Consider the following 22,075-nt stretch of genomic DNA (forward strand, 5'->3'; position numbering starts at 1 on the left):
TTCATATATTTGCTGATTTTGTCTCATGTCCCATTATATGTTCCATCCTGGAGAATGATCAGTGTGCACTTGCAAAATTGCGTGTATGGTTTTATGGGGTGCAGTGTCCTGCAGATGTCTGTTAGGCACATGTTTTCTAGGTCTTTATTCAGGGCTATTGTATCCTTGTTTATTTTTTGTCTTATTGACTTGTCCATTAGTGAAAGTGGGGTGTTGAAGTCTCCTACCACATAGTATATTCTACAATACCTGTTTTTAGATTCAAAAGTAATTGTTTAGTCTTTTTTTATGTTCCTTCATTTGGTGCATATATATTGATGAGTGTTATAACATTCTGCTGTACATTATGTAGTGTCCATTGGTGTCTCTTGTCATCTTTTTAATTTGAAGTCTATTTTATCTGATATAAATACAGCTGCCTCTGCCTTATTTAGGGCCCATTCACTTGACAAATTGGTTTCCAGTCCTTTACTTTTAATCTATGTTTATATCTTTAGAACTTAGATGTGTTTCCTGGAGGCAGCAAAAGGTTGTGTTCTGTTTTCTAATTCAGCCTGGTACTCTGTCTTTTTATTAGTGAATCTAGTCCATTTACGTTTAGCATGATTATTAATACATGGGAGTCTATAATCGCCATTTTATTCATCATTTTGTGGTTCTACTAAGGACCTTTTTCAGTTCTTCCTGTTCATTAAATCTGTTGCTTAGATTTTAAGGCTTCTTGTAATATTTCTTGGAGTGGAAGTTTAGTAGTAGCGAATTCTGAACATATAGTTTGCATAAGAAGGTCCTTTTTTCCCATCATATAAGAAGGAGAGTTTTGCAGGATAAAGTATTCTTGACTAGCATTTTTCATCTTCGAGACTTTTGAATGTGTTGATCCATTCTCTCTTGTCTGTATTGTTTCTTCGGAGAAGGCTTACGTCGGCCTAATCAGTTTTCCTCTATAGGTTATCTGTTTCTTCCCCCTCATCAGCTTCACTATTATGTGTCTTGCTGTAGTTCTCTTCTCATTATCATAATTTGGTGTAGTCATAGCTTCTGTATGTATATTTTCACTTACTTCTTCATGTTTGGGAAATTCACTTCAATTATAATATTTCCTTGAATAGTTTCTCAATTCCTTTGTCTCTCTCCTCACTTTCTGAGATTTCTATGACTCTTATATTTCCTTTTCTCATGGCATTGGATAGTTCTTGAAGTGTTTCTTCATTCTCTTTCCTTTGTTACTCTCTTTTTTTCTTCTTTGGCTCTTTTTGTATCTCTCTCCTCAAGAGTACTGATTCATTCTTCCATTTCTTCTATTCTGTTTCCATTGCTTTTCCCAGAATTGTTTAGCTCTTCCATTGATGTTTTAACATCCTGCAACTCCTTTATTCTCTTACTAAAGATTTATTATAATTCATTGATTCATTGATTATGTTCCTCATATCACTCTTATCCTTTTCTTCATCTTTTTAATTATGGCAATTCTGAATTCTTTTTCTGTCAGGGAGAGCAATTCTTCCTTGTCAGTGTTGCTGGGGCCTGGGGATTTTCTTTTTTGTATTATGTAGTTACCTGGAGGGCTTAGTTGATCATTGGTACTTTTCTTTCTCCCCGATGTTTGCTTTCTGATTTATTCTACCCACAGGCCTACCATGCCACTGGTATTGGCAGAAATGACTGTGAGGTTATCCTACCAGGACATTGGGGACCAATGGCCAGGGCAGGTCTGTTGCAGTTGTGCCAGGTTTCATGAGAATTCTGATGCTGTAAGTGGACCAAAAGGCACTTGACCCGGAGGTCACCACTTCCTCACATGTGCACCCTCACTTACAGGGTCAGGCCAGGACAAGCACAGTAGTGTTGGTCTTCTCAAGGTGCTCAGATGCTGTGGGCGGGACAATGGATGCTTACCCCAGAGACTGCCACATCTGAATGTCAAGTCTTATAAACTTAACCATATGGGGTCTGTAGTTGCTTCTGAAGTTTCACATATGATCTCTTTCTGGAGTGCATTAACACAAACCTTGATAATTGGTATATAACCTCTGATAGGTCAAATTATTTTTCTCCAAAAGCAGATAATCAGAGAAGTAACAACTTTCACCTGATAGAGGAAACATTACATGTTTATTTCTCTGGCTCTTTGATTGATATTACAAGGAACTAAATTTCTTGTATCATTAATATATTGCTGAAAATCCACATAATGAAATCTGCTTTCTACACTAAAACCAAATAATATAATGAAAAAGGTCAAATTTTTTTAAAAAATAAATGACGAGCAGGTGTATGCAATATACGAAAAATTAAAGAGCCTAAACTCTGTAAATGTGTAAATTGCAGTTTTCTTTCCATGAATTGATACAAATATTATAAATTAGGACTCCTAGAGTTTTACATCCTATTAGGTAATCTCTTTCTTTAGGCAAAGAATCCTTTACTGTAAAGACTGTCTCTCAGTTCAAGAGCTTTTCTAGGGCATGCTTTATATCTCTGTTTCTCAGCCCATAGATGAAGGGGTTTAGCATGGGGGTGACCACAGTGTACATCACTGAGGCTATTGCACTGTCCCTGGAGTTTTCAGTAGCAGCTGAACTGAGATACACACCAAAGCCTGTGCCATAGAACAAGGAGACAACTGAGAGGTGAGACCCACATGTGGAAAAGGCTTTATACTTGCCATTAGCTGATGAAATTCTCAAAATGGAAGTTATGATCTTATAGTAAGAGAAGAAAATGCCAGTGATTGGAATGGAGCCTATAATTCCAGTGGCAAAATACATGATTACATCATTTAAGAAGGTGTCAGAACAAGCAAGTCGGATCACCTGATTCAGTTCACAGAAAAAGTGAGGGATTTCTAAGTCTGTACAGAAAGACAGTTGCAAAAGCATTAAATCTTGTAATAAAGCCACAAGAGCACTCAGTAACCAGGAAGCCAGAAGAAGAACACCACAGAACTTGGGGCTCATGATGACCATGTAGTGCAGGGGGTGGCAGATGGCCACAAACCGATCATAGGCCATCACTGTCAAGAAGAAGCTATCTAAGCCTCCAAAAAATTGTAAAAGTACATCTGACTGAGGCAGGCTTCATAGGTTATGACTTTGCTCCGAGTCTGGATATTCAGCAGCATCTTTGGGATGGTGGTAGAGGTGAAACAGATGTCTGTAAAGGAGAGGTTACAGAGGAAGAAGTACATGGGAGTGTGAAGGTGAGGGACAGTGATGATAGCCACCATAATGAGGAGGTTGCCAGTAAAGGTGACCAAGTACATGGACAGAAATACTCCAAAGAGGAGAGACTGCAATGATACCTCTTCTGAAAGTCCCAGGAGTATAAATTCAGAAACACGTGTTTGGTTTTCTGTTTCCATGTAGCCAACAAAACTGATGCAAAAGAAACAAAAACAATGTAAAATTAGATATAATCAGCATTCAAAAATTAACAGATGTGTAGCTTGATTTTGCACAAAATTACTGAACTCCTATGTTATCTATATATCTCTTGTTCTTTAACTGAAAAATCAGGAAATTCCAAATGTTACATCTCCCCCTTGATGGTGTTGCTGATAGCTGCCATGGATTTTTGTCTAAAACATTTTCAAGGAAAATATTTTTCTCCATAGATCTTTGAATTTTCCCTCATTTATTCATCAAATAAGTTTGACCAATATTTTGTGTCAAGTAATGTTGAAGTGTTGATGAGGGTGTGTGGAAAAATGAATCCTCATGGTGGGAATGAAGGCTCATCCAGTTCCTGTGGAAAGCAGTATGAGGGGTTCTCAAAAATTAAAAATGATCCACCATAAAATTCAGCAATTCCATTCCTAGGTATCTATCTGAAGAATGCAAAAAAAAACACTAATTCAAAGGAATATGTATAGTGGAATCATGAAGTGTTCACATTTTTCAGACTGCTTCTTTCACTTAGTAATAAATACTTAAGATTCAATCATGCGGGCCTCCCAGGTGGTGCAGCAGTTGAGCGCTGGGTTGCGAAGCTGCCCATGGCCTCTGCGGCGCCGGTTCTGTTGTAGAGCAACCCCGATACAAAACGGGGTGCCTGACTGTGGGTCCTCACCCGCGCGCTTAAAAGGACTTATCAATGCTCTACTGCAGGCATACATGAAAGGTTAATAAAAGGTTTATTTACAAGGGAAGGGGAAATGAGGAAATGTACAGCTCAGGGAGAAAAGTGGGAGACAAAGTTTTAAATGAGTCCTACCCAATCCGCCGATCAGGAATCCCAAAATGGCGCTCTCAGAGTTGGCCGCCAGCCAGGAGTGGTGAAGCCAGGAGGGGAGCGATCTCGAGCCAGAGACCCCAAGGCCCACGTGTTTGGTTTTTATATCCAACCTGGGCGCCCAACTCCACCCTCAGGTCCCAGCCACCCTCCTTTGGTGGTGATGGGATTTGTCTTTCCCAATGTCTTGATGGCTTTAGTCTGGAGTGGGGGTGGGGTCCACAAAGCCTGTATGGGATTAACTCAGGACATCATTTCCCACTAACAGTTCGATCCCTGGCTGCTCCCCCGCCACCTGAGGAGGGTCCCACATGGCGTGCAGACCTCTCCTGCCGCCCGCTGCTCCCCTCAGCAGTGTACTTCGGTCCTTCTGCCTGCTCTGCTCCCTGCTCTGGCTCTGGTGAATTCTCTCACCCTCCCACGCTTCTGACTGTACCCAGTGCATGTATAAACAAAACAAACAAACAAACAAACAAATAAATAAATAAATAAATAAATAAATAAATAAAACATGCCTCTATTAAAAAAAATAATAAAAGAAAAAAAAGATTCAATCATGCCTTTTTGTCGCCTAATTGTTCACTGGTTTCTTTTCATTGCTGAATCATTTTCTATTGTGCTGCTATACCATGGAAGGTTTATCTATTCACTTACTAAAGGACGTCTTGATTATACACACATTCAAGTTTTTGCATGGATATAAATTTTCAAAGAGTTTGGAAAATATGAAGTTCAATTTCACTACCATGAGTTTCCCAGACCCTATTTTGCTTTTTAATAATTCATCAAACTGTCTTCAGAAGTAAGTGTATCATTTCGTAAGCCCAGTCACATTGAGTGAGTGTTTTATTCTCAGTTTTATAGATTTTAATTTTTTCAACAGATATGTAGTGGTATCATCACATGACTCATTGTGTTATCATTGTGGTTTTATGAACAATTTCATAATACCAAATGGACACAGGAGCATCTTAATAAAAGTCCATTAGCCCAACTACATTATCTACAATATCCAAGTTATGGAAACATCCTATATCAACAGAGCACTGAATTAAGAAGATGTATACAACATTTGATCTTAGCCAATGGAGCTAGAAGGGATCATGCTCAATAAAATAAGTCAGAAAGAAAAAGAAAAATACCAGATGGTCTCACTCATGGCAGGAATTTAGAAAACCTAAATAAGGGACCAGGAAAAAGATTAATTAATACAAAGTAAAAATAAAAATCAACAAGCAACTATAAACCAGAGACACATTACGGGGGTGGGGGGAGGGAAGGGGAGAGGAAGGACTAGGGTCAAAATGGGGGGTGGGGTGCAATTGTATGGGGAATATAACCAAAATGATAATGCATACATTGTGCAAAAATGAAAAATGATATAAGAATTATATAAAATTAAATATTAGTTAAAAAAGAAGATGTATACATAGATCACAAAAGAATAGTATTCAGTGATCAAAATAGATAAACTCATGCCATTTGTAGCAACATGGATGGAACTGGAAGTGTTAATGCTGGTAAAATAAGTCAGAAGGAAATAGATGCATATTGGATGGCTTCAATTATATGTCAACTATAGAAAAACCAAACAAAGGGTCAAAGACAAACCTTGAAAGCTGACCATAGCTAGGAGACATCCAGTAGGGGAAGGGGAAGGGAGAAATTGGAATGAGTGAAAACTGGGAAAAGAGCACAACGGAATAAAAAAATGAAATAAAAAGATGATCAGCAGTGTAACCTAAACAAAAAAAAAAAAAGAAGGAAAAGAAAATTAGTAGATATATACAATGCAATACTATTCAACTATAAAAAGAAAACATGAAATGTTACCATTTGTGATAACATGGATGGAACTGGAGGCGATTATGCCAAGTGAAATACTATAAGGAGAAAGAGAAATATTGGCTCGTTTCACTCACATGTAGAATATAGAGAAACAAAAGAAAAGGTCAGAAAAACCAAACTAAAACAGTCCCTAGAAATCTGACTGACAATGGACTATGGTGGAGGACTAAGGGGACCTTGGTGGTGGGTGTGCTGTGGTAACATACATCCGAAATGATGTGATCCTTTACCTCTGAGTCACATACAGTGCTGTAAAAAAATGTTACCTCATTAAAAATTACTGAAAGGGAAAAAAGAAAAACTTGGAAATATAAATAATTATTAATCAAAGACTTGAATTCAGCCAAACATTAAATATAGTAATTTTATCAATTCTCCACAGTTGGTAACATTTCCTAATTCATCCTGTGATACAACCTTTTTTCCAATACCAAAACCAAACAAAAACATTAAGGGAATGGAATTCATTCAGATTGTTGTTTTGCTTGTCAGTGATATTTTAAATTTTAATAAGTTTTCTATTTTGAACAGTTTTATAATTGCTAAAAAAATTGCAGAGCTAATAAAGGAGTTCCCATAAACCTTGTGCCCATTTCTGGTACTAATAACATCTCCCACCTCATTACATTTAGTTCTCTGTCTTCTTAGGGGCCTTGTGTCTCTGCAGTTTTATAGACATCCCTTATTTTATACTATATTTATCACTTTGAGGAGCACTTAAATGGCTATTTTGTAAAATATCCTTCAGTTGTGACTTGCCTGGTGTTTTTTCTCATTGTTTGACTGGTATTTTGGGCTTCAGGGAAGGAGATCTCAGAGGTCAGGTGTCATATTTATCACTCCATGTCAGTTTACATTATGACAACATGATTTCTCTCTTTCTCATGTTGACCTTGATCATATGAATGAAATGCTGTATGTCAGATTTCTCCACTTCAGTTACTTTTTCACACTTTACTTTTGTAAGAAGCCAATAAGCATGGCCCATACTCACCTGAGAATGGACTATCTATAAAAATATTGGACTTCTGCAAGGTAATTTGTCTCTTCTCACTTATTCAACAATTTATTTCTTTTTTTAAGATTTATTTATTCATTTACACAAGAACAGGGGTACAGGCCAGATGCGCAGGAGGGTGACAGGATTCATCAGAGAAAGAGCAGGGAACAGAACAGGCAGACTGACGAAATACACTGCTGAGGGGAGCAGTGGGCGAGACAGGGGAGGTCTGCCTCACCATGTGGGATTCTCACCGGCCAGTCAGGATCGAACCGGCGCTGCAGAGGCTGCAGACAGCTTCACAGTGCAGCGCTCAACTGCCTGTGCCACCAGGGGAGGCACATTCAACAATTTATTTCTGTCATTTTAAACTCATGAATATTTAGTAGGTGCTTTGAGTTATAATCCAATACTTCTTTATTTAGTTATATCTTTTTTGTTTGTTTGTTTTAGTTGAGGTAACATTGGTTTACATTATTATTGCTGGTGTTTTGAAAGAATAGTATAGGATCCACCCAGTCAGGCATTGCCACTGCCACAAAATCACCACCATAGTCCATTGTGCTCCCTTCCCTCTTTGTTCTTACCCTCCCTCACTCAGCCCTTCTGCATGCCTCAGTTCCACAGTCTGCTTTCAAGGGTTAGTTTTTACACCTAGGTTTATTGAGATCTTGTTAGATTTTTCTTGTACCTGTTTCTATACCCCATCATTGCAGGTTTATTTTTAAAGCATTTCTTATATCTATAATTATAAAATACCCCAGGTTCATCTTTCTTATGTTCTACTTCTTCCTAGCATGAGTCATTTCTCTAAGTATCTTTATTTCCCTTTACTAACAAAAGACACTGGGAATTAACTCTAATATACTCCTTGCCAATGAAATCCAAAGACCCTCTCAGATGGCAGAGGATATATTACATGTGTGTGTACTAATCCAAGTGTATAAATGTACCTATGACAGTTCCACGACACCAAAACAAATACTATGTACTTCACCAATTCAATTATCGCTGCCCCGCTCCCAAACCCCCTGCAACCACTGACTGACCTTTTTATTATTTTTATGGTTTTGTCATGTAATTGGAATTGTGAAGTGTTCAGATTTTCCCAATTGACTCCTTCTGTTAGGGGGAAAAGGATGTCTTAAAGCTAATTCCATACAGGCTTTGTGGACTCCACCCCCACTCCAGACCAAAACCAACAGGACATTGGGAAAGACAAATCCCATCACAACCAAAGGGAAGACTGTCGGAACCTGAGGGTGGGGTTAAGCAGCCAGGTTTGGTATAAAACCAGACACGTGGGCTTTCGGGTGGGGTGGGGGTGCCCTTTTTTGGCTCTCCGCCAGCTCGCAGAGCTCAGCCAGTTCTCTGAGTGCCTTTGGGCACTCAGGTCTGCGGATGGGGTAGGACGCATTAAAGACTTTATTTCCCTATTTTCTCCCTGAGTTGTACATTTCCTCATTTCCCTTTCCTTTGTAAATAAACCTTTTATGCCTGTAGTGGAGTATTAATAAGTCCCCTTTAAGCGCGCGGGTGAGGACCCACAGCCAGGCAACCCATTTTTATATTGGGGCTGCTCTATAACACTTTCACTTAGTAATCAACACTTAAGATTCAGTCACACCATTTTGTTGCCTAATAGTTCACCCACTTCTTTTTACTGTGGAACTGAGGCATACAGAAGGGACTAAGTGGAGGGGGGGATAAGAACGAAGAGGGAAGGAATTATTTTGCATTGTGCTAATGTATCATTGTTTGTTTATCCATTCACCTATTAAGGACATTTTGATTATATACACATTCAAGTTTTTGCATGGATATAAATTTTAAAAGAAGCTGGGAAAATATGAAGAAATTCAATTGCACAGGCATAAGACTAGACATTGTTTCCTTTTGTAATAATTCATCAAACTGTATTCCAAAGTGAGTGTACCATTTTGTAATCCCAATCATGTCGAATGCATGTTTTATTCTCAGTTTTATAGACTTTAACTAGATATGTGGTGGTATCACTTCATGGTTGCACTGTGGTATCATTGTGGTTGATGAACAATTCCATAATAACAAATGAACACACAAAGAACTTAATAATTAAGTCCATTAGGAAAAAATACACAGAACAACAGGAAAAAATACACAGAACAAAATAAATATTTTAAAACCCTACCCTTTAGCTCTTCAACCCTCCCTGTCTTTTCCCCAAGTCTCTGGCAATCAATGAAATTTTCATTATTTGCATTGTTTTTATCACTTCACACAGTGTGGATCCCCCAGGCTCCCTTGCTCTTGGGATTTTGCTTGGCATCCAAAGTTGCTGCTGGTTAAGCTAAATGTAGAGTCAGGCAGGGAGCCTCTCACCAGGACAAAAGTCTTGCTATGAGGATATCTGCTGAAAATAGCAGGCAGACATTATGGCCAGATTAGCATAACCAGCTAGACCACCTTGACAGGGACTTAAGTATAAACAGGGAATAGAGATAGGATGTTTTGATCAGCAGCAACAATGGAGCTCCCAAGCAACAGCCCCTATTCATTCTCCCCTAGCTTGTGCCTTCCTGTTATGCATCTCCAATCCACACCCCCACCAAGCACATTCCTCTACACATTCCTCCATGGACTTGCCCACCTTCCCTGAATCTGATACCAAATAAATGTGAGACTGGCCCAGAATTGGCTGCTGTATCTCCAGAGATGTAGCCCCTTTAGGTCGCTCTCTCTCACTACTTAGATGTTGAGTTATTTTTCCTCCATCCCACACAAGTCCCAAGGTTGCCACCCTGCAAGGCAACAACCCAGGGACTTTCCCACAGTGTAAACCTGAAAATGGGCATCACCTCATATCAGTGCTACATTACTTCTGCACTGATTTTGAAAATTAAGTTCCAAATGTAAGGCTCATTTTTATCTGCCTACTGCCTACCAATGAAGCTCATGGTTTTTCACCCCTGGCCCCACATTGATGATCAGACATTAAGTACTAGCTTCCATTACCTAAAAATAGCTTGTAGGATATTGAATCCTTCACATTTACAGCCTTGCTGTCCTTCCTTAGTACATTCACACCTTCTTAACCTGGAAAAACTACATACTTCAAGGCTCTGTACAATTATACACTCATCAGTGAAGTCTTTACTAATAACCCTGGAAAAGTTGAATATTTTAGGATCCAACTCACTAGCATTAAAGTATCATTTAGGATATTTCATTTATGTATGTATTTCTCTATCTTTTCCCCTGCTTATATTGGGAGCATATTGAAAAAAAGAACAAGTCATTTATTTCTTTAACCATAATATAAATTAGTTCCTACTGTACAGTAATTGATTAGTAAATGTTTGTAAATTACTAAAAGAAAAACAAAGGGTTGAACAATGTTAAAAAGGTACCTTTAAAAATGGAAGAAAGGATAAGCAAATAAACTGCGACATACTGCTGAAAGAGAGTCTCCAAGATGGAAATTGAAGAGACAAGTGGGAGCAAGAAGATATTTTAATACATCCAAAATGAACTTCCAAAATCTGATATTTATCATGGCAGGATTTTGTATGGCCAAATTATTCTGTACCTGCTATCCTTTTACAGCCCCTGAAGTTAGTACCCATAAAAGCAGTCCTACACATCATGTCACCTTCTCAATACCTTTAGGGATGGCCTGGCTCACACAGACATCATCAGGGATGAGTTTGAGTCCACTGATGTCATTTTTTTTCATGGAGGATTGATGAAGTTGGAAGTTCTACACTCAAGAATGGCAGGAAGGTGGAGTCATTCGTGAAGCCTGTGGACAAAATCATTCTGCTTTCTCATAGCTTGAGATTAGTAAATTCGACTTGAGACTGTGATAGAAGCATTTAGAGTTTATGTGGTTTGGGAGCTGAAGTCCCATGAGCCTCATTGGTGAAGGATTCTTTTGTCTCTCTGTTCCCTGAGAGATTTAGTTCTCTGGCACAGTGCAGAATTGTGCCAGATCCAGTTTTGGGAGTCATCTTTGGAATTATTATTCCTTTGGACACTATTCTCCCTGGAGAAGTTTGCCTCTCTTTGTCTCCGTGTGCATGTTCTCTAGCATGCAGACAATCCCATAGTAACTGCTCCATTTCTGAATCTAGAAGGAAATTCTAGATGCTGTAATGTGGAATTCCTGGCCCTTCTTATTCTCGAGGATATTGCCTTGGTGCCCAAAGTTCCTGCTTGTCAGCTAGGTACAGGATCACGCAGGGGGCCTCTCACCAAGGGCAAAGTCCTGGTATGAGGAACATACTGGGAAACCAGTAACTATTGATAACAGCAGACAGATGTTAGAATAGAGATAATATGCTTAGATTGGCAGAAATAATGGATCACCTGAGGCAATAGCTCCTGATGACACAACCCTACTTTATGACCTTAAACACATCACCATGCATGTACACTCCTGCTGTATTTGCCCCACCTTGGTATTCAATGCTAATATGAGGCTGCCTATGGATTGGGGCTGCACATTATTTCCAGTGCAGACCCTCAAGTCTTCTCATTCCTCCAATAGACTTTGAGTAATATTTCCCCTATCCTGCTCTGCTTCTAATATTGCCAACCTGTGAGATGAAAAGGGACATTCTACTTTAGTTTTTAAATAACCATTCCAGTGTGTGATATCACATTATGGTTTTGATTTTTTGTTGACATTAATTGACATGCATTATTTCAGTTTTAGGTGTACAACATAACCACTTGACATTTGTACATAATGTGCAATGATTACCACAATGTCTGGTTATCATCTTTTCTTAGCATGTGCAAATATATGATACCATATTTGGTGTTCCCAAGCTATAAACAATGTCTCCTTGATTTATTTATGTTGTACCTGGAAGTTGCAAAATCTTATTCCTCTTGACCCATTTTGCCCACCTCCCAATTCTTCTTCCTTCTGGTAGCTAAAACACCTCCCAATTCTTCTTCCTTCTGGTAGCTAAAACACTTAGTCTACATTCCTCAAGGCCATTTTTGTGATCACAAACATGAAGTGTCCATTCTATTTTCATGCTCAGTAATATTCCCTTGTGTACACAGTGATGTGCCACTTCGCATTATTTAGGTTAACAACAGGTGAATCTATGATGATGCTCTCAGGACCCTGTATCCTCCTTGTGTCATGATCATGAGAACTCTGTAGACTTCACACCAGCATAACCTTATGCATCTTATGTTTTCTGTGTCCCTTGGACTTCATTTAATCTGCTGCTTCATCACATCCCCCTTAGAGCACAGAATTCACTGCAAGAGTTGCCAATAAAAGGCCACACTAAGTGATTGACCTGGAAATGAAATTGAAAGTAAGGGCTATGAGAGTGGAAAATCAGTTTTGGTTATTGTTCTCCATCAGGCATGTCTCAGCCATCATAGCTATGATTCTGAGGAACAAGAATAGTAATTGAAGCTGTTAAGTATCTGATTCATTAAATAGTATTCCAGTATATAAATGTACTAGATCCTCAAAAATATATTGATTTTGTTGTTTTTTAGCTGACATTTTCTAGATTTTATTATCAATTATAATGATGGCAATTATATTTTGCTCAAACACTGTGTTTTCTCATGTAATTCTTATAATAATTGCAAATTAGATACAACTTTGTTTATATTTTTCAGATAAGAACTGAGGCCCAAAGAGGATCTTAAAAGTGGCTAAGACCATATGGTCTAAGAGGGGAGCCTGTTGCTAGAGACTCTGCAATATAGTTTTGGAGAGCTATGGAAACAACCTAGTTCTTTTTCTTTCTGGCTTATTTCACTGAGTATAATTCCTCCTAGCTCCATATTGCAGTGATTGCTGAATAGTATTCCATTGTGTATATATACTACATCTTCTAGATCCAGTCATTTATTTTGGGGCATCTGGATTGTTTCCTATTCATACCTAGTATAAATATTGCTACAATAAACATAGGGGTGCAGGTATATTTTGAATTAATGTTTTTGTGTCCTTTGGGTAGATTCCTAGGAGTGAAATTGCTGGATCATATGGAAGCTCCATTTTAGTAGTTCGAGTAACCTCCACACAGCCTCCCCCAGTGGTTGGAGCAGTTTGCATTCCCACCAGCAGAGTAGGAATTTCCTTTACCGCCACATCCTCACCTGTTTTTTTATATATTGTTTACATCATTTTTTCATTTTTGCACAATGCATGCATTTTCATCTTGGTTATAGTCCCCATAAAATTCCCACCACCCATGTTTTGGTCCTACTACCTTCTCCCTCCCCTGTAGTGTGTCTCTGGTTTAGTTGCTTGTTGCTTGTTGATTTTAATTTTTACTTTATTAAAATTAGAATTTTTCCTGGTCCCTTATTTCTAAATTCCTGCTATGAGTGAGATCATCTGGTATTTTTTTTTTCTGTCTGGCTTTTTTTGCTGAGCATAATCCCTTCCAGCTCCATCCATGTTGCTGCAAATTGCATGTGTTTATCTTTATTGATTGCTGAGTAATATTCCATTGTGCATATGTACCACATCTTCTTGATCCAGTCATCTAATTTGGGGAATTTGAGTTGTTTCCATAGCTTAGCTATTTTAAATAGTGCTGCTATAAACGTAGGGGTGCAGGTGCCATTTTGAATTAATGTTTCCATGACATTTGGTTAAATATCTAGGAGTGGAATTGCTGGATCATATGGAAGTTCCATATTTAGCAGTTTGAGGAATCTCCACACAGCTCTCCATAGTGGATGGACCAGTTTGCACTCCCACCAGCAGTGCAGGAGAGTTCATTTTTCTCCACATCCTCACCAACATTTGTTGTTGCTAGATTTTTAAATATGTGCCATTCTCACTGGTGTAAGATATTATCTCATTGCAGTTTTGATTTGCATTTCCCTGATTACAAATGATGTTGAACATTTTTCATATGCCTGTTGGCCATTTGCATTTCCTCTTTGGAGAAGTTTCATTTTAGCTTTTCTGCCCATTTCTTGACTGGGTTATTTACTTTAAAAAAAAAAGATTTATTTATTTATATGAGAACTCCCCAGTTAGAAGTGCAGGAGGGTTAGAAATGCAGGAGGGTGAGAGAATTCACCAGAGAGAGTGGGAAGCAGAACAGGCAGAGGGACTGAAGAAACTGCTGAGGGAAGCAGTGGGCGAGGCAGGGGAGGTCTGCCACACCATGTGGGATACTCCCTGGCAGGCCAGGAATCGAATAAGTGCTCCAGAGGCTGTGGACAACTTCACAGCACAGCACTCAACATGCTGCACCACCGGGGAGGCCCTATTTTCTTTGTTTTTGTTGAGTCTCATCAGCTGTTCATATATTTTTGTGATCAGTCCTTTATCGTTAGTGTTGTGTGCAAAAATTTTCTCCCAGTCAGTGGGGTATCTCTTTGTTTTGGTTACTATCTCTTTTGCTGTACAGAAGCTCTTTAATTTGATGTAGTCCCAGCTCTTTATCTTAGCCTTCATTATCAATGCTTTGGATGATGTGTCTTTAAAGATGTTACTGAGGTGTATGTCATGTAGTGTTTTGCCCTCTATTTTGTGTTTCAGGTCTTATGTCTAGTTCTTTAATCCATATAGAGTTGGTTTTTGTGTATGGTGTGAGGTAGTAGTCAAGCTTCATTCTTTTGCATGTAGCAACCCAGTTTTCCCAGCAACATTTATTGAACAAACTTTCTTTGCTCCATTGCATATTCTTTGTTCCTTTGTCAAATATTAATTGACCATAAATCTTTGGGTTTATTTCTGGATTTTCTAGTCAATTACATTGGTCAGTGTGTCTGTTCTTGTGTAAAAAAAATAGCAACAATATAAAACACAACAAAAAAAAACCCGGACAATTATAAATCATACATACTGCAGGGAAGCAGGTGGGAGAGGGATGAGAGGGAGGGAGGGAGGAGAACAGGACACTGTGAAAATACTATGGGGACTCAACCTGAGGGTATGGGGGAAGCAAATATTGTTTAAAAAAAATGAAAATTAAAAAAATTTACAAGAACCGGGGTACAGGCCAGATGTGCGGGAAGATGAGAGGAGTCACCAGAGACAGAGCAGAGAACAGAACAGGCAGACTGACTGAAATACACTGCTGAAGGGAGCAGTGGGCAAGATGGGAGAAATCTGCCACACCATGTGGCTATCTCCTCTGCCAGCCAGGATCGAGCCTGAGCTGCAGAGGCTGAGGACATCTTCATAGTGCTGCGCTCAACCGCCTATGCTATCAAGGAGGCCCTCTTCTGCTCATTTTAACTGTATTGTTTACTTTGTTTTTGTTGAGTCACATCAATTCTTTGTAGATCTTTGTGAGCAGTTGCTTATCAGCAGTATTGTGTACAAAAATTTTCTCCCAAACAGTAGGGTGTCTCTTTGTTTTGTTACTGTGCAAAATAACAAAACTTGTTTTGTTACTGTACTCTTTTCTACAGAAGATTTTAGTTTGATATAATCCCAGTTGTTCATCTTTTCTTTCAATTTCTTTGCTTGAGAGATGTGTCTTTTGTAGAATAGTTTGAAGCCTGGGAGTGTGAGACCTCCATTCTCCTTTTTTATAGTCAAGAGAACTTTGAGGTTTTCTGTGATTCTATATGAATTTCATAAATATTTTTTCTATTTATTTGAAGAATGTAATTCAAATTTTTATTGGAATAGCATTAAATCTGTGTATTGCTCTCAGTATAATCGCTATTTTGATAATGTTCTTAACCCATGAGGAGAGGATGTTTTTCCATTTCTTTGTTTCTTCTATTTCTTTTAACAATGTTTTATAATTATCTTTGTATAAGCCCTTCACCTTTTATTCTAGGAATTGTATTGAATCTGTATATTGCTTTACGTAAGATGGCCATTTTACAATGCTAATGTCACAGTCAGGAACATTTTTCTTCTCTTCAAACCATAGGGTCTTTTTGTGAACCTGGGTGCCTTCACTTTTTATGCTAGGGATTGTCTTGAATCTGTATATTGCTTTAGGTAAGATGGCTGTTTTACAATGCTAATGTTACTGTCAGGAACATTTCTCTTCTCTTCACACACCATGGTTTCTCTTTGTGAACCTAGATGCCTCTTCTTTTTTTTTTTTTTTTTTTTTTAAATATTAAATTTTATTTTTATATTCCCCCATAATTGCAAACGCCCCATTCTGACCCCAATCCTTCCCCTCCCCCCCACCCCCCAAAAAGTGTCTCTGGTTCATAGTTTTTTGTTGATTTTGATTTTCACTTTCTTATATTCATTTTACTGGTCCCTTATTTAAGTTTTCTAGATTCCTGCTATGAGTGAGACCATCCGGTATTTTTCTTTTTCTTTTTGGCTTAGTTCGCTGAGCATGATCCCTTCCAGTGCCATCCATGTTGCTGCAAATTGCATGTGTTTATCTTTTTTGAATGCTGAGTAATATTCCATGGTATATATGTACCACATCTTCTTGATCCAGTCATCTATTTTTGGGCATTTGGGTTGTTTCCAAAGCTTAGCTATTGTAAACAGTGCTGCTATAAACATAGGAGTGCAGGTGCTCTTTGGAATTGATGTTTCTGTGTCCTTTCGGTAAATACCTAGGAGTGGAATTGCTGGATCATATGGAAGCTCTATGTTTAGTAGGTCCAGAAATCTCCACACAGCTCTCCATAGTGGTTGGACCAGTTTGCACTCCCACCAACAGTGCACAAGAGTTCCTTTTTCTCCACATCCTCGCCAACATTTGTTGTTGCTAGTTTTTTTAATATGTGCCATTCTCACTGGTGTGAGATGGTATCTCATGGTAGTTTTGATTTGCATTTCCCTGATTACAAGTGATGTTGAACATTTTTTCATATGTCTGTTGGCCATTTGTAGATGCCTCTTCTTCAGTGAAGTCATTTTTGATATTGAAGCTTTTGCCAATCTCTTGAGGATTTTCCCCTTGATCATATTGGTACCAATCTTTAATGTAACACCAACCAAACCTTTGTTGTCTAAGTAGTTTGTAGCCAGATTCAGTTCCAAAAGTATTCCTTAGGCAATCTTTAGGATTCTTGGTGTAAACAGGATTATCATCTGTCTGCTTTTCTTTGTTGTCATCCTCTTCAGCAGGGCCATCCCTCCAGTGGGTGTTCTACCACTGAATGACTTTTTAAAATATTGTTGCATTAACATTTGGTAGCAGTATCATCTCCTTCATCACCCATGCCCAAATGTTCCAACATCGTTTTGATAGTCACAGATTGCCAGTTTCCACCTCAACATTAAATACCTCCCCTTCAGAACTCTACAATTTCATTGAAGGCATGGTGCTGAGTTTAAGGGAGATTGAGGGGCAGAGGCTGATGACAGAGGGGAGGCATCAGCAAAGAGAAGAGAAATGTGAAGAATAAAGCCACTATCTGGTGCACAAAAAAAATTTCTCCCACTCAGAAGAGTGTTTTTCAGTTTTAATGATAGTTTCTTTCACAAGAAGTTTTTTAGCTCATTGTAAGATACTGCACACCCAAAAAAAAAAAAAAAACCCATGTCCATACTTTTAGCTTCTTCTTAGGTTGAATTTTTGAACCTCCTTGATATGGATACCTGTTTCCTTCCACAGGCTAGGAAAATACTCAACCACTTATTTCTTCTGATAAAATTCCTGTCCACCTCTCTTTCTCTTCTTCTGGACCCTATCATGTGAATGTTATTTCATTTGATGCTGAACCACAGTTCCATAAATTATCTTCATTTTTTAAATTATTTTTTTCATTTTGATATTCAGTTTGGATGAGTTCTACTTCCCTGTTTCCCAGTTACTGATCCATTCATTTGCTTCATCTAGTTTGCTTTTGAGCCCTTCTCAAGTCAGTTATTATTTTCTTTGTATCCATGACTTCTGTTTGTTACTTTCTTGTGCCTTCTTTGTTGAAGTTCTCATTGTATTCACTTACTCATCTCTCAAGTTCAATGAGCATTTTCATAAAGTCTTCATGAGGTAAATTACTCATATCTGTTTCATTAAAGTTTTTTTCCCCACTCTTTCATTAGGCTTAATTTGGAACATATGCCTCTTTATTTGTTTTGTTTTACTCTCTCTTTGTTCCTGCTTTAGGAAAACAATTGCCTCTCCCAGTTTTGAAGGAAAGACCTGTTATAGTATATAAAACTTACTGTAACTTTGCTCAAGCTCTTATTGTCCATTGCACCTATGTGATTATCTAAGCAAACTGATTTATTCTTTTAGGTCCTATTGTTGAAGGTGTTCCAAGATCGGTTATTATTTCAAATGGAGGGATTCAGTCAGTACCTACTTTCAGACTTAGTGGAAGATCCTAAGTCCTCATATTTCAAAGTATGTAACTATAGATAGTCCTATGGGCAACATTTAGAAATCTTGCTGCACTATAGACCAGGTGACCTGCATGTGACCCCTGAAGAACAGTCACAAAAACCATCTCTGGAAAACTATACTTTCCTTTTGGGGCGGTACTGGAGAACAGTTGTAAGAGCAAGGGAGAGTGTAAAGATGGCAGCCCTCAGCCACCACTATATAAGAGCATCTCTTGGTATGTGGCAAACCTTAGACTCCCCCTCAAATAATTTCAGAGTGTCCCTGTGTGTGTTACATGCATTTTTTAATTTTAGAGAAGCAGAGGGAAAGGAAAGGGTGAAGTGTGGGGGTCTGTGGGACAGCACAAAAATAGAATCCACCACTTCTTTGCTCCTGGAGAGTCTCAACAGTTCCCTATTCTTCTGACAGATGGTTTCAGACTGCAAAGGAATCCCTTTCACATATAATTTAGGTGCTTTTCAAATTCCTGCATTTGTGTTGGGTCCTAGGGTGAACAAACATACATATGAATCCTTTCCTTTAAGAGCAGTATCTCAAATTCTTACAGATATTTTGGATTCCTGGACATAGTCCCCATTGGTTTTTAAAGCTAGAGGTTTTGGAGACTGTCTGTACCATTCAGATCCTTAAGGATTTGGGTACATTATATGGGGAATGACCCTTTTTCCTTAGGGAAAAACAGTGAACTTAGGAGGTTTCTTTCAATTCTGAGTCACTCTGCCTGTGGCAGTTTTTCATGAGATCAACATCTCTGCCTCTCCTACCAGCTTTTATTTGGTGCTTTAAAAATTTTTGTGGAGAGCTGTTCAGCTAGTTTTTTAGCCCTTTCAGAGGGAACTGTGCTATGTATATCTATAGTCCATGGGAGGATGTGACTCCAGGATTTTTCCACATGATCATCAAGAGACATACCTTTATGACAAACAAATATGAAGAGTTAAATGAATAAAATCAGAAATAAAAGTGAGGATACTCTATCAACTACAAATAAAAGGAAATAAAATAAAACAAATAAAAAAGTTATGAAAAAATAGTATATTATAAATTTTAAATAAATGTTTATTGAAGTACCTGTGGTTTAGAGCAATAACAGAAAATATTAACAATAACAAATGAATAGTATGTACAATTGTATGTCAACAACTTAGTGAACTATATTCAGTGAGTAATTTCCTAGACATATAAGCACAGCCAAAAATACTGTAGAAGAAATAGAAAATGTGAAAAAACCTATAATAAGTAAAGAGACTGAGTCATCAATCAATAGCTCCCTACAAGGGAAAGTCTCAGTCTGAACACCTTCACTTGTGAATTCGGCCAAACACCAATTTGCATCAATTCTTTGCAAACTTTTCCAACAAAGCGGAAGGAACAGTTTTTAACTTATTTAACATCAATACTATCCTGATATCAAAACTGGACAAAGACATGATGAGAAATGGAAATAATAGTTTAGTACCTTTTCTGATTATAGGTGAAAAACTTCATGAAATATGCTATCAAACTGAAACCAGTAACATAAGAAAATGTTTATACTTATGACTAGGAGGATTTTGACAAGTGTGCTTTTGTAACCATAAATTAAAAAGAGATAAATCAGACTTCATCAAATTAATGACTTTTGTGTATCAATACACACTATTAGAAGAGTATAAAGTACAAGCCATAGTAAAAAAAAAATAGAGTGAGAGAGAGAATAGGAAAAATAAACGACCATATTTAAAAACAGACAGAAATTTTAAATAAACTTTCTCCAAAAAAGACACACAGTCAGTCAAGACACATATGAAAAGATGTTAAAAAATCAGTAGTGACTGGGGAACTCAAATATAAAATCACAGTAAGTTACTACTCCACACATTCTTAAAAATTATTCTTTTAAATTAAAGGTACATTGCTGAAGATATGGAAAAACTAGAAAACTTGTGCATTGCTGGTAAGAGTGTAAAATGGTACAGTAAATGTAGGGGGAAGTTTTGGTTGTTCTTCATTAAGTTAAACATAGAATTACATAAAAGCAAGTCCAGTTCTACTATATCCATGATGTACAGTTTCTTGTACATGAATATTCATGGAACATGATTCATAACAGCAGAAAGCTAGTAACAAAATAAATGTTTGTTGAATAGAAAAAATATATATCACTTACCACAGAATGGGGCAAGAGAAACGAAGTTCTAATGCATGCTGCAATATTGAATTATAAACATGTTGTTAAGTGAAATAAGTAGGACAGAAAGGTCATAGGCTGTATGATTCCATTTATATGTACATACATGATAGTCAAATTGATAGAGATAGAAAACATATTAGATATAAAATGATACTAGATTTTTAGAAAACAAGGAATTACTACTTAATAAGTACAGACTTTCTGTTTAGGTGATAGAAATATCTGGTAATGGTGGTGACGGTTCCACAATATAGTAAATTAATATACTTAGTAAGACTGAGGGTACATGTAAAATTGTTAGATGTGAAAAGTTATGTTATATATATTTTATCACATCTATGAATATAAGGTAAAGTTAAAACAGCCTTTTTTCACTCACATCAAGCACTATACATATTTTTTTCTAATGAAATTATGGATTTGCAGTGTATATTAAGTAACATGGTAAATCCTTTTGAAAATCTGAAAGAAATAAGCATTTTTTCCTAAAAAGCACACAAAGTAAATTAAATTTAGCATCTAATATCAACTCTACATGTACCAAAATGTGGCACTGTTGTGAACTGATAGCTTCCCTTCCTCCCTCCTCTGTTCTATATTCCTGAACTGCAGAATATGCTAAGCAGGACAGTATATTTCCAAGTCCTACTAAAATCTATAATTTCTGATGTGATTACGGGAATATTGATAAGATGTTGACAGAAAATTCAGATGGCAAACATGGAACACATGCATTATTGGCTCTATTTTACCACCAGCAAGATTGAAAAACATTGGGTTTATTTGGTGTCAGCAGTTTTATGGGTGTTAAGAAGTGATGTTACCACAATAAAAATTAATAATAAAAATTAAATTAATAACTAAAATCTAAAAATTAAAAATGAAGAAATGAAGTGCATATCCATTGCACAACAAGTACCTATCTAGGAGAACAGTAAATGTTACATGAACACATATGGTAATAATTTATTACTTGGATCCCAGAAAATGTACTAAGTTTATGGAGTCAACAATCTTAGTTAAGAAAAATCTAGATTTTGCCGCTCTTCTGATGAAGCAGAAATATCAGCTTTCTTAGCTAGTCTGGTTTCCAGTGTTCCTACTGTAATTCTCAGCACTTTAAAGGACATTCCATAAATCCATTAAAGATTTTGTAAACATTTACTTGCAAAGTTTCTGCTTCAAATACTTATAGCAATTTCTATTAAAAAAAAAACTGAAAAATAAACTTTTCTACATGGAAAAACATAGTAGACCTCCCAAGAACTGATATCATCTCAACTGAGACAGCTAAAAATTATGATTCATTTCATTTGTTTTAAGCATAATGATGCTGCTGTCTCCATTACATGAGGACATGCTGGTGGCCCATGTCTAGCAGTGGAAAATCTATTTCATGATTTCTTAACTTCAGTTACCTAGAAAGAACTGCATATCAATTGGGAAATGAGAGGCAGATCAACATGGCGGCAAAGAAAACATTGCGAGTAAGAGCTCACATTAAAAAAAAAGTTAATAGGGAGAAAAAGCGGCAGGTCCCCAGTGAGAACT

At 37.4% G+C, this 22,075-nt stretch overlaps 2 pseudogenes; both read right to left on the reverse strand.

Moving 5' to 3' along the window:
- Nucleotides 1-2,444: 2,444 nt before the first annotated feature.
- Nucleotides 2,445-3,364, reverse strand: LOC119240032 (olfactory receptor 7C1-like; annotated as a pseudogene).
- A 7,339-nt stretch (nucleotides 3,365-10,703) lies between these two features.
- On the reverse strand, nucleotides 10,704-17,322 carry LOC119242222 (S-phase kinase-associated protein 1-like; annotated as a pseudogene).
- Between the last annotated feature and the right edge of the window lie 4,753 nt (nucleotides 17,323-22,075).

Source organism: Talpa occidentalis, unplaced genomic scaffold (assembly GCF_014898055.3).
Source record: "Talpa occidentalis isolate TD23 unplaced genomic scaffold, MPIMG_talOcc4v2.1 talOcc4.12, whole genome shotgun sequence".
NCBI lineage: Eukaryota > Metazoa > Chordata > Mammalia > Eulipotyphla > Talpidae > Talpa > Talpa occidentalis.